The 12,729-nt window shown below is 34.8% G+C and overlaps 1 protein-coding gene across 5 annotated transcripts in view; it reads left to right on the plus strand.

Moving 5' to 3' along the window:
- Positions 1-1,191: 1,191 nt before the first annotated feature.
- The window catches only part of LOC144448357 (uncharacterized), a 60,035-nt gene continuing 48,497 nt past the window's right edge, over positions 1,192-12,729 (plus strand). For all 5 annotated transcript variants that reach the window (XM_078138578.1, XM_078138577.1, XM_078138575.1 and 2 more), the window contains exon 1: positions 1,192-1,249. The gene's annotated coding sequence lies outside the window, so the exon portion shown is untranslated. The remainder of the gene's footprint in view (positions 1,250-12,729) is intronic.

Consider the following 12,729-nt stretch of genomic DNA (forward strand, 5'->3'; position numbering starts at 1 on the left):
TGTGAATAGTCTGCTAGATTCATGATTAGTAACCTATTTTGTCAAACTGCCAGCTAACATTTCTCTAGTGTGTAAGTTCCAGTCCGTACCCTTAGCTACGATCAGAGTGTATAAAATTTACTCCGGCAATGGCGCTATTGAAACAAATAAAGTGCCAATAACAAATAACACGTGTGAGAATACCCTTCCTGTACAGAAGGAAAAAAGTCACCAAGTCCCGGAAAACGTGTGGAAGGTACTATAATTGTAGAGAACACCTCTTTTGAAACGTTCACGTGGAGGTAAGTAAATGAAGGGGAACGTGACAAGAAAGTGCATTTATACAATTCAATAACATTTACGAGTAAATAGAATACGCGCAAACATGCCAAAAAATAGAGAACTAGCTAGGATACACTTTTCCCAATAAACATTAACCCCATTTACTGTTGGCACTGTAGTATGCAATATGTCAGCATTTAGAATACGATTGATATTACAGACAATTGGATCTGATACTATAAATAGGCGTAATGTCAGAACTGTCAATAAAGTTGTTGGCCACTCAATTTCCGAGAGAACGGCAGTTCTTATATGATGAATGCATTACAGAGGCTTCATGTATCGTTTTTTTTCCAAAAAATAATATTTCAGACAACTGCCTGTCACTGTAAATATTCATTTGCTTCACCAGCTTCAATATCCGCATTTAATCGATTTGAAGTATAATTTGTGGGTAGATATTAAAGGATCATTATAAATTAAGAGAATATAACATTATCTCAAATTAAAAAGCGTGTAAGAGACAAATTAAGGCATATGAGTTATCTTCTAGACGAACGTCTGTCAGTTTTAAAGTGAACCACGCCCATTTTACGCAGGGTTTGTGCCTTTTCGAGATTCCCAGTCAGAAGAATGAAATATAAGCCATTTGTAATTTTCAATTTGTAAACATACCCCACGCCTTTCCCCTGCCCTGATGTCCCATCGGTCACCCTGTACATAAAGACACCATGACTGCGACAAAGAACCTATGAATATATAATATATTCTCTGTCGTTGCACACATCCGAGATCCGAGCGAACAACATGAGAATTGTCTAACTCTCTCGAGATTTTGTTATAATCCCGTTCTTGATCACTTTCCAGATCACATGTCACATTAGCATATCAGGTTTTGCTATATAACAGTTGACGATGTCACAAACATAGCGATTGAATAAGGAGATATTGCGGTGTAAAGATTGTTCTCGTTGCTGGCACCTACAGGGTAAGTGAAACACTTCCTTGTCTTTGCAAGTGTTGAATACATTTGTTTTCTCTCGAGCTCCGGTATCCATTTCACTCCATGATTATGTGTTATATGTCTATGATATCAGAAATTACCACGCATATTGAGCTTACATTTACAAAGTAAAATATGCTCCGAATGAAACCATCGGTTTGATTACTTCCAAAATCAAAATTCATTATATGATTACGCTCGGAAAAAAGTAACAATACATTTGCTAGGTATATGTTTAAAAACGTGTACCTTTCTTTGGACTTCTTGAAGGATACACACTAGTCTATATTCTTTTCCTGAACAATTTCAATTACGTTTCGTCAGCAGGAATATTAGCATATTTGAAAAGAAAGTTTTAACAATACGCACACCAATTCTGTATGAATATTTACTCAGCGAGAGCAGTTTTTTGCTTTTCAAGTTAATTTTACTTTAAAACCCCCAAAATGTGTTGAAAAGGGAAACGCAGAAATGTTGTACTATTGCATTTAGATTTATTATCTAACTAACGGAAAGTTATTTGTGTGAAACATATTTGGCACAATTTCGATGAACATCGACAGTTATGTAGATACTGTATACTTGTATACAGTTAGACATGTAAACAATTGAAGCAAATGCTTAAGCCGATTACTTATAGACTTTGAATTCTCAAATAAGTCACACCAGAACGTTTTTCTTTTAATATATATGTTCATAATATACTTGTATACGGCCATAAGGAAATAAAAGTTAAGAATTAAGTGGCGGTAGAAACAAACGATTATTTTGTGGTATACTTATTCTGCAGGCAAGGTAGAGGTCGTCTAATCCAGTTATCGCTTTGTTTGTACAAGGTTACTACATATGTAGGTGTACCGTTTATTTTGCTAAACAATTTGCGCACGAAAGTGGAATTCGAAATTTTGGAAACGAGTGGCACTGAATACAAAACTGAACTGATACGCAAATAATTGTAGCAGTTATTTTACTATTATAGCCTAACACAAGGTAGTTGCAGAGTTAATTTAAGAACCGTGTCTAAGTAGTGAACCGTTTTCAGATAAAGTTCTGCTACTATTCCTTCAACGTTCCGATTTTGCCAGTCACAAGCGGTGCTGCCACAAACAGCTTGTGACGATTTTCTGCTTAGAATAATATTTCATTAATCACTATAAAAATATATTGCTAATCAAATAAATATATTTTTCACTGCATATTCATACATTGCTTGTTACATAACACAGAGTACCAAACATGCACTGAGTTCACAGTTTTCGGTGAAGTTGTTAGTTTACGGTATGGGTTTGTAATCTAGTAGACTGGCCAACCTTGGCCTTATAAATAATTTACATCAGATTACACTTTGATAACAAATGTAAATTCGCTGCTAGTAGGTAGCTGTAGCAGCTTGAGACAAGCTAACTTGAAGATTTTGTCGCACTTCGTCGTAATTTTCATAGCAAAACAAATCGAAGCATTGGCAGATTCGGTGGATTTATACAGGTTATGTTAATATTGATAAGAATGTGAGAAACCTACAACAAACAGCATACAACAAGTCTATTACACTAACTACGAAATGTTTCATCTATACTGCAGACCCAATTATGTTCCAAAAAAAGTAATTTCCATTGTAGACTCATTACTACACATTGTAGGGGTATATCACTAGATAACACAACGCTAGTGGACAGGACAAGTAACTACATTTCAATTTACGTCCTCGCTAGGCTAATGGTTAATCAGTGCGTGTGATCTCTGAAGTAGAATGTTCATGTTGTAGTAATGTATGCCTACAGCTATATGTAGTTACCCATATCGAGTCCGTAACACACTGCTGGTTGTACAGACTAACGCATCAGGAATTACCAAACTACACATAATATGTATTTGGAAAGGCTTCAGCAATATAGTGATATCCCTATATAGGAGTTCTTATACAGACAGTTAAATATGTTAAAGGCCTATATGAAATATCTCATCAAACTGTAATTTAAGTATAATACTATTTACATGGCCACAGTCCTACATATGACTTCATTTCTTGGTAAGTGGCAATACGTGATTGTCTACTTTTGGATATGACATATATGAAATGAGACACGAGAAAGAAATTCTCGAACAGTCTTAAAATTGCTGCACCTGCTCTTTCCTATATGAGACACCATCAATATTTATGTCTTCAAAATGTACGTTTTAAAGGGGCGTGGTGTCGATATTTCTTTCTTTATGTGTATAAAGTGAAGATATAGTTTGATTACAAATACTGAAATAAAATATCTAACATTTTACACGTGATCGAAAATTGACAGATCATTTTCTTCCAGTATGGAAAATCTTCGTACGTTTTTTAAAACTGAAAATGAAAACGCTGTCTCGGATATGCAGGTGGACAGGTTTTGTAATTAGATAATATGCAAATGTTCAGGTAATATCAGCAAGTACCCATGTAATGAACTATACAAATGATCAGGTGAGAGCCTATTTTATACATGCAAATTACTAATAACATCGCAAATTGACTAGATTAATGTATATCCAGTTGGATAATACTCATCTTCTTTATAATTTCGAACAACACATGGCTGGTATAATAGAACATTTTAAACCTTACAACTGCCCTCCGAAGAAAATTGCTTGGAAACATTTGGTCGATTAGTAATTAACTAGTTGGTGTAAGCAAAATTGTTCTTACGCTGTACTCTTGCCTAATTTTGTTCAACCCAATATTCTGTGTCATTAGTGAGGAATCTTTATTAATTTTCATCTGAACAAAACGCATGTACGATTTCTTGTTATAAACATGAACACGGTTGTGTCTAAACTCGGCTATCCAATTTCTGAATCACTAGTCACGTCTTACTAGCTGCGGGACGAGCTGTTCTAATGCTATATCATTACGCTAGGGGAGACTATGTTACTCTTTCAATCAATCCCATTACCTGGAGTAATTTTTCAGAAGAAAGCCACAGGTATTGGAGACCGTTTAATCGGAAATCATGTTACACTTGTTAAACATTCCTCTACCTGATTTCCGCGGCTATTAGTATAGTAAGCAGAGAAGGGTTGTTAATCCAGAGAACAGGGTTATAGAAACGTATCAAAGTACATTATCTGCCAGAAGACAATACTCACTCTGAGACATTTGAATGTCGATCACTATACTTTTTTTCATGTCTAGCTTATTTCAACCTTTACATCAATACTTGACCTATAGGCGTTGATCTAATGATCTATTAACAGACAACACGTGAAATACATCGGATCATGATCATATCTTTAAATGAGATCACAGTATGTATGCTCATCATGGAAGATCTATGACAAACACACAAGTTCTCTTCTTCCACTTTGGATTTACAGACATGTTTCGAACAAATCACGTTCTTCCTTCAGTTTTTAAACCAGATCTGACACAATGATCCTTATTTAGTCATAAAATAAAAAAGATGTACCTGGAAGTCCTGAACAAGATGGATGTGTGAACAGTTAAGATTCAATATGTAAACCCGGGTGTGGAAATATTTGTTAGTTTTGTAAATCTAACTGGTCATCTCTTTGATAATGGGATCATTGAACAATGGGATTTCAAACTATCTTAGCGCACTTGTTTAGTTTTTAAGGTTCAATCCTGATGACATTTGCGAGTGTAATATTCCCATCATGTATAGCACTCTTGTAAAAGTAAAATAGTGTTATTATTAATATTTTTCATTCATCCTATGATTGCCATAATCGGTATGATTTTGAATTTCTTTGATGTTACGGTTTCATATCCTGACAATACGTCTTGATATGAACTTAATTGGGTAACAGCAGAGCTTGAAATGTCTTCATGTAATCATTAGAGTGTCGGCACATTAGAACTAACAGACATCATATGTCTTTCAATTTCCGTTTACACAATCAGTGAGGCAATTCCTACCAATATGTATAAAAATATACCATGCTGACTTGGACTGTAGGATTAATGGATTAACTTGAAATAGGACGCAACATATTAACAGACCTATTCTTTACTATATAGTTTTGACTGACATAACATAGCAAAGCATAGCATAACATAGCATAACATAACATGACATGACAGAACATAACATAACATTACATAACACAATTTTATCATGTGATAACATATATGATATGATATGATATGATATCCTGTAATATATTTTATCATATATCTAAATTACAACAATTATTATATCGAGTTAATAGCAACTTTAACTGGTGTTCTTTTGTAACATAAATATCACAACATATATATCTACATATTATGATATACGTATATAGCCTGAAAACAATCCTTGTGTACGTGTGTACGAAAAAGATAACAAACGTCGTGATGTTTGTTTTCTATATTATTTGTGCAATACACAAGCCAAAATGTCATATTCCAAACATTTTCTATAGATGGCACGTAGTGATATTGTAATCCTAAAGTTTTTCCTCGCTAAATGAATCTGGAAAAGATGTCCCTCGAAAAATGTCACTATATGGCCAAGTCAAATTCAAATCAGTATTCCAGTCATACTGTACAATAGTAAACTTCTCATTACCTCGGCATCCTGTCCAAACAATTATCACAGTCATTTTATTCTTCAGTACTATTTCGTCTTGAGGATATTATTTAAGTATCATAACAGCTGTTCTTTTACTATAATATGGTGATACTCTAGCAGTTGTCTTTAAGTGTATCCTTTGATGATAAAATTAAGATTCTTTGTTTCTTCAAATATCTGACCTTTATTTAGATTTGATTGATTGTATGGCATTTTGTTTTTGAATATGTACTACTTAGATGTTTCAAAAATTGAATTCCGATTCTAATGCAGTTATTTAGTACATGTTGAAAGATAGATAGATGATAAACAGTGCAACCTTGCACTAGGGACCAAATGATGCATCGCAGCATAGTAATAGAACGAAAGCAAATCACAGGTATTGTGTTTCTTTGCCAAATACCCTGCCGCTGTAATCAATCTACAGTATTAGCAAATGTTATTGCCCCTGTCAGTATCCCCAAAATGGAACAAAGAAAGACAAAGAGGGCGAACTTTTTCAATTTCATAAACGTTTCATTCGAGTCTGTTATATGTCAAAAGCAATTACTTTTCATAATTATGCCATGAAAACTGTAAAAGGTGAATGGGATATCACGTATCAAGTTATTAGCTTTTTAAATTAACGCCAAATGTTAGATAGAGAATGAAAATATGATCTGGTAAGTACAATATGAACCTATATTCCTGACGACTGATTGTTGCATTTGGGTGTAATTGATGTATATGTCATCACATAGACCAGATGACTCATTCATTTGAATCGGCCATAACTAATTTCCTATGCTAATATAACGAATTTCAAATAAAGGCAGTGCATTTGTTTTTCTAATTGGTTGTAACCCAATCTTTGTGTTCGCTGAAATGAGTCGTAATATTCTACAAACGGAATATGCAAATAAACGAGTTATTAGTTGATATTAGGGCATTTAAGCTTTAGAAAGAACAAACAAAGGACGTCTGAACTTTATTGATATTAACAAAAGAGAACAATGAAATAGTAAAATCACTAAGTGCTGTATTGTGCAAGTACTATGCAAAGTTTAAAAACGTAAATAACGTTTTGCTAAAATGTTACTAAAATTGGTTAACCAGTCTACAACTTAACTAGAGACTGAATGCCTACAGGTGAAATAACATCTGCAGTTAGTAAATATCTTTTAATTTGATATAAGGAACGTTTTGTTTGTATAGAGCATACTATAGTTTAAGTGTAAATGAATGAAGAAGTGATGCGAGGAAAGCAACGAACGAAAGGTTCTATCGTAAAAATGGCACTATGTGATGCATGTGGAGCGAACGATCGCGTCCTAGTTTGCATATCATTTGCATATAGGTATGTAATAATGTTTTTCGGCATTACACTGCAGTGAAAATAACTCGTATGCTCGCACACCAGTGCAATATGTAATCTAACTACCCCGTGCTAAAGACACAACTCAAACCCGTAACAACCATCATGAGTGTACCAAGAACACGCGGGGTTATCCAGCATGGTAATATTGTGATTAATTTTTATAAGATCCCATATTTTAGACGCGAAGTAAAATACACAATGCCAACCTTTCAAACATTATTTGCTCTCTATATTTATAGTGACACAGTACAGAAATTTAAGGTCTAACGTAGTCAATACGTTTGTTCAAGTCTTTATTTATATGACGTTTCGGGGTGTAACCTTTTTTCAGATTAACGTAGTAGACACACCATAAAAGTATAGATTAGAGGAAAATACACACCAAATAACAGAATTTGATAGGTACAATTGATATCCGAATAAAGATAAAGGGTTAATCCATACTCACTAAAAAAGACTGTGTAGAAGTAGCTTCTGTTGAACTTCTGATGTTGGAATATGCTCATCAGAAGAGGCAATTTAAATAGATGGTAAGGCTGGAAAATTAAAAGATGCCAAATAGGAATGAACTGGCAGCGGAATGCACAGCGTACAATGAACTATTTAAATTAAGACTAAGGGGTGTTTGTAGTTGATGTATGTAGAGTTATAGTACTAGTGACAAGTACTAAGTTTATAATCTTTCCCACCCAGATGACTCTTAATAAGAATCGATTACATAATTTCATTGTCGCGGCATTAAAAGTAATCATGGTATTAAAATTCGACGTTAGGCAGAGTTTGAATACCTTAAGCTTATTATATAACAGTTATTCGATTTTATGGTTTACCGAACTATGTCATCGAATTTTTTATGTATTATAGACTATTAAGATGAAAGTACATTTCCATTTTTTTTACTGGGAACGATGTAGACGGTTTTGATGAAATAAATTTTTTGGGGGGATTTCACGGGATGTGAATCAAGTCTGTATATCTCACTTTCTATAGCCGGCGATAGTTTGATAAGTCGTGATCTAGACAAAGAAATACATCATCACCAAAAAGACCAGACGTGTGACGCCTGACTTCATCAGCTGAGATAGCTTTCACATGCATTAATAACAGCGGAACATTCTTGCACGATTACTCAATAGTCATTTCACTGTAGCAAAAACGCCTTTTCTTGATCACATCACGCTTGAGTTTACCTTTTAGTAAGAGACTGCGACAAATCAGTTTTGACGGCCGATAAAAGTCCTCATTGTCGGCAAATGCATATATCGGCCATTTCCCATTGCAGTATAATTGTGCCCCGCAATTAATTGTAATAGAGTTAACAGACAAGTTGTCGGAAATGTAGTCTTGTAAATTTAAACCATGCAGTTCGTTAAAATATTAGGGTACCAGATTTATCACTTCAACAAATGGTTTTGAAGTGTGCACTCACAACCACATAATTAGTTTATGTACTTTAGAGATAGATTCTTTAAAGTAATGGTTTCCTTTGCTTTTTCTTAACTTTATTCGTTGTTTAATGGGGTTAACACTTTGTTGTGCGGATTGGCAGTATATTTTCAGTGCGAATAAAATGGCATCTTAATGTTGTACTAAACTATAGAGTACAGGATAAAGTAATCCTGGAAATTTAACATGATGAAGAACAGTCCTCCTTGCGAGTAACTAAACACTGTTTGTGTTAGCAAAAATAGAAAAATGAAACTCGCTACCTTTAAAGTTATTTAACAAATACAGCAAGCTAATGTTAAGTGTTCTAGAGCATTGGTTCAACGTACGTACGTACGTGTGTATGTTCGTGTGTATATGTTTGTATGTATGTATGTATGTATGTATGTATGTATGTATGTATGTATGTATGTATGTATGTATGTATGTATGTATGTATGCATGTATGTATGTATGTATGTATGCATGTGTGTATGTATGTATGTATGTATGTGTGTATGTATGTATGTATGTATGTATGTGTGTATGTATGTATGTGTGTATGTATGTATGTATGTATGTATGTATGTATGTATGCATGTGTGTATGTATGTATGTATGTATGTATGTATGTATGTATGTATGTATGTACGTACGTACGTACGTATGTATGTATGTATGTGTGTATGCATGTATGTATGCATGTGTGTATGTATGTATGTATGTATGTATGTATGTATGTATGTATGTATGTATACTATAGCAAATGTACAGAACATTAATTCTTACTTTCGTCCTAATATGTGACTAGGGGTACTAATTTGCACAGTTGATGTTTAACATGCATTGTATAAAACCAATTAAGGGTAAATTACAACATCCTTCGGTCATGGAATTAGACGTTGGATTAAGAACACCGACATTCCCCTGCTACCTTAATTTGTTTTAAATTACTATAGAATGTGGTTACATAATACGATAGGCAACAGCAACACCTTAATTTGTTTGAAAGAAGAGTTCTTTCTAAATTTCATAGGATACATGTAACTTTGTTCATCCGAGGTTTCTGTTAGACAGGGATGTAATTATTGCATGTAAACCTAATACGTTTCCCCATATCACTTATATATCACATATATGTTCAGAAATAACCTCTTCTGTCTATTATCAGTGACGTGACGAATCGTAGTACATACATACATACATACATACATACATACATACATACATACATACATACATACATATACACATACATACATATAGGTGGCGTCGGAGGAACCATCACAGGGAAGAGTCGTTTATCAAGTAGCCGGCCGGACGAAGCAAACCCTTCGTCTGACCGTTCTAATATTCATGAATTAACAATACCGCGGTCAAGTCTTTTCTGTATACTGTTTGAAGCGGCGGCCGCCGCCCTGTGGGCGCGAAGTCATTAGGAGGTGCGAAGCACGTATAGTAGTGATAAAAGTACATAATTATCACAATTGGCATTTTAATATGTAGTAGAAAAGGCACGAAATAACGCCGACAAATGGAGCTGACGACATAATTTACAACCTGCGTTGCCTACGTTCCCGACTGTCTGATCAGCCCAAATGTCGCGATCTACTGTTTTCATGAAACACCCGTATCCTTAGCCTAGATACTGTGAGGCAAACATCTACAAGTATCTGGGTCGTTTGTAAACTCCATGTATTTCTTATGGAGATAAACTAGCTAAATATGATAAACACAGCTAAATAACAGTAAATTAGCGTGATACATTATTGTTCTAAATTTATTAGCTGAAGTTTGGAACGTCTTCGACCGAGTGATTTTGTTTGTACTAAGGTTGTATCGGATATTTACGATAATTAGCGCGGCCGTTCTAAATAACATTCTAAATATATAACTTAGCAGAAGTTTAGAATATCATCGGTCTAGGTTTTTTTAAACCAATGATATATCGGATATTAATAATAATTAACGCGTTCTAAATAGCATTCTAAATTTATAAATTAGCTAAAATGTAGCACGTCCCTGGCTGAGTGAATTTTTGTACCAAGGATACACCAGATATTTACGATAATTAGCGCGTTCTAGGAGTTGTTGGAAACACCCTATTTTAATGGCAAAGACCCAAAATCTTTCAGTAAAAAGAAGTTGCTACACTGTTGACACAGTTCAGCACTTCATTAGAAACATTTAACACCTCCCAGTACATCGCTGTGTCGGCCCACAGGAAGACGCAGCGGAAACAGCCGCTGCTAAACGTCCACTTGCCGTATGTCTGTCTAATTAACACTAAAAATCATCCCGACGGAGAGCGCTGCGTCCACCTGCAGTCAGTGCCGCGGCGGGACGCAGACTTGATAAAAAAATTAAAATTAAATATTATAATAATTAAATCGGCGTCCGGTTGTTTCTTATGTAATATAAGGGTAATTGTAGGGCACTAGTCAAGGGAGTAGTCGTCAATTAGAAGTCAGGGGAAGTCTTTTTTTTTACGTTGATGCAACACACATTGCAACGGTAAATTCACGCCAACTAACTCCTCATTTGGTCATGGCAATTAAGTATTGACATCCCCGCTAGTTACAAATGATCATGGTGAGATGACACTTAAAATACAATTAATGTACTGGAAAATTGCATGATTAATTAAAAATATAATGAGATAAAACTATATAAAAGTGTTTCAGACAGATACATAGATGTGCAGTGTGTGTTTGGAAGCAAAGCTTATACATCAATTCTTGACGGTATGTATTGTTAATATTATCAATCATTTTTAGTTTCTGGTAATCATATAGCTTTGTCTGTCTGTCTGTCTGTCTGTCTGTCTGTCTGTCTGTCCCTCCAGCCGGGCGGCCGTTCGTTTGTCCGTCCATCCATCCATCCATCCATCCATCCATCCATCCGTCTCTATCTATCTATCTATCTACCTGTCCGTCGTCTGTCTCCTCATGGAGATCACAAAAGTGAGTCGGATTTTGGTAAATATATAAAAACTAATAAGCCATTGGATAAATAATTAAGTAATATCTTAAGAAAGCAATATTAAAATTTAATAATTTGTAAGTCGATGATACCAAAAGGTATGTACTCTTTGTAGTTTGTTGTTTATGCATTATATTTAACTGAAATGAGTCATTTGCATAATTAATGAATTTTACGATCAGGCAATATGGTAGTTCAGAGCTCTGCATTCCCACAATGCATGTACGGACAACTATCAAAAAGCTCTTACGGGAGGCATTCAGTTGATATCTTTGCAAGCCGATCTTTGTAAAAGCTGACATGTCAGCCACTTGCTTTTGAAGATCAAGATATTAAGTGTATGCAACAATATGCAATGTGATAAGATTGTTCCTTAGTCAATTTGACATAAACCCTGCGTGTGTTCACAACCCCAACCTTGTACTTGCGACCAACAGTGCACGATTTCTAGATGAAATTTCAGTTCGTGATCTTAACAGAAAGAGTTATTAACTTGTCTGTCTTCAGGGGGTTTCATTCTAATCAGTACTGCTGTAACATTCTGTACTACATGTAGTATGTTCTTGTACGATTAGATAATACTGAATTCCCTGAAGTCAATAAGCTATTTTCTTCATCTTTGTCACGTCCGGTTAACCATTTCAGAGATAACACTTCAAAGCTAGCTACAGAACTTTGAAAGTCTCATTGTCTGCGAATGTTTGGGTTGGCAGACGTATCTACTGTATCTGTATTCCACAAGGCCGACTTGAATTGAGTAAATATACGTTGAATTAGAAATGCATCCAGTTGATAAAATCTACTCGGCTCTTTAATACTAAGGTTAACGCATTTACGCTCAAGTGAAAGTTGGAGGAAAAGGACCACGAGTATTTGATTAATTCATACTGTTTTCTCTTGGTGTTTTTCTCCTCTTATCTTGAGATCCCTTTATCAGTGGTTTCCGCTTCTTATCTTCTGATAATTTGATCATGTTATCCTTAGAATGGTTAAATAATCACATCAAGCCGATTCCTTGTATTTTACCATAAATACACCGATAGCTGCTAAATTTACATATTCAGATATACAAATGATTACGCAAATGCTTTGCTATTATTTCGCCTGGAGAATATTTAATACTGCATGTTCGTCGTTTGTTGCCGATCACCACTTTG

The sequence above is a fragment of the Glandiceps talaboti genome, chromosome 17 (genome assembly GCF_964340395.1).
Source record: "Glandiceps talaboti chromosome 17, keGlaTala1.1, whole genome shotgun sequence".
Lineage (NCBI taxonomy): Eukaryota > Metazoa > Hemichordata > Enteropneusta > Spengelidae > Glandiceps > Glandiceps talaboti.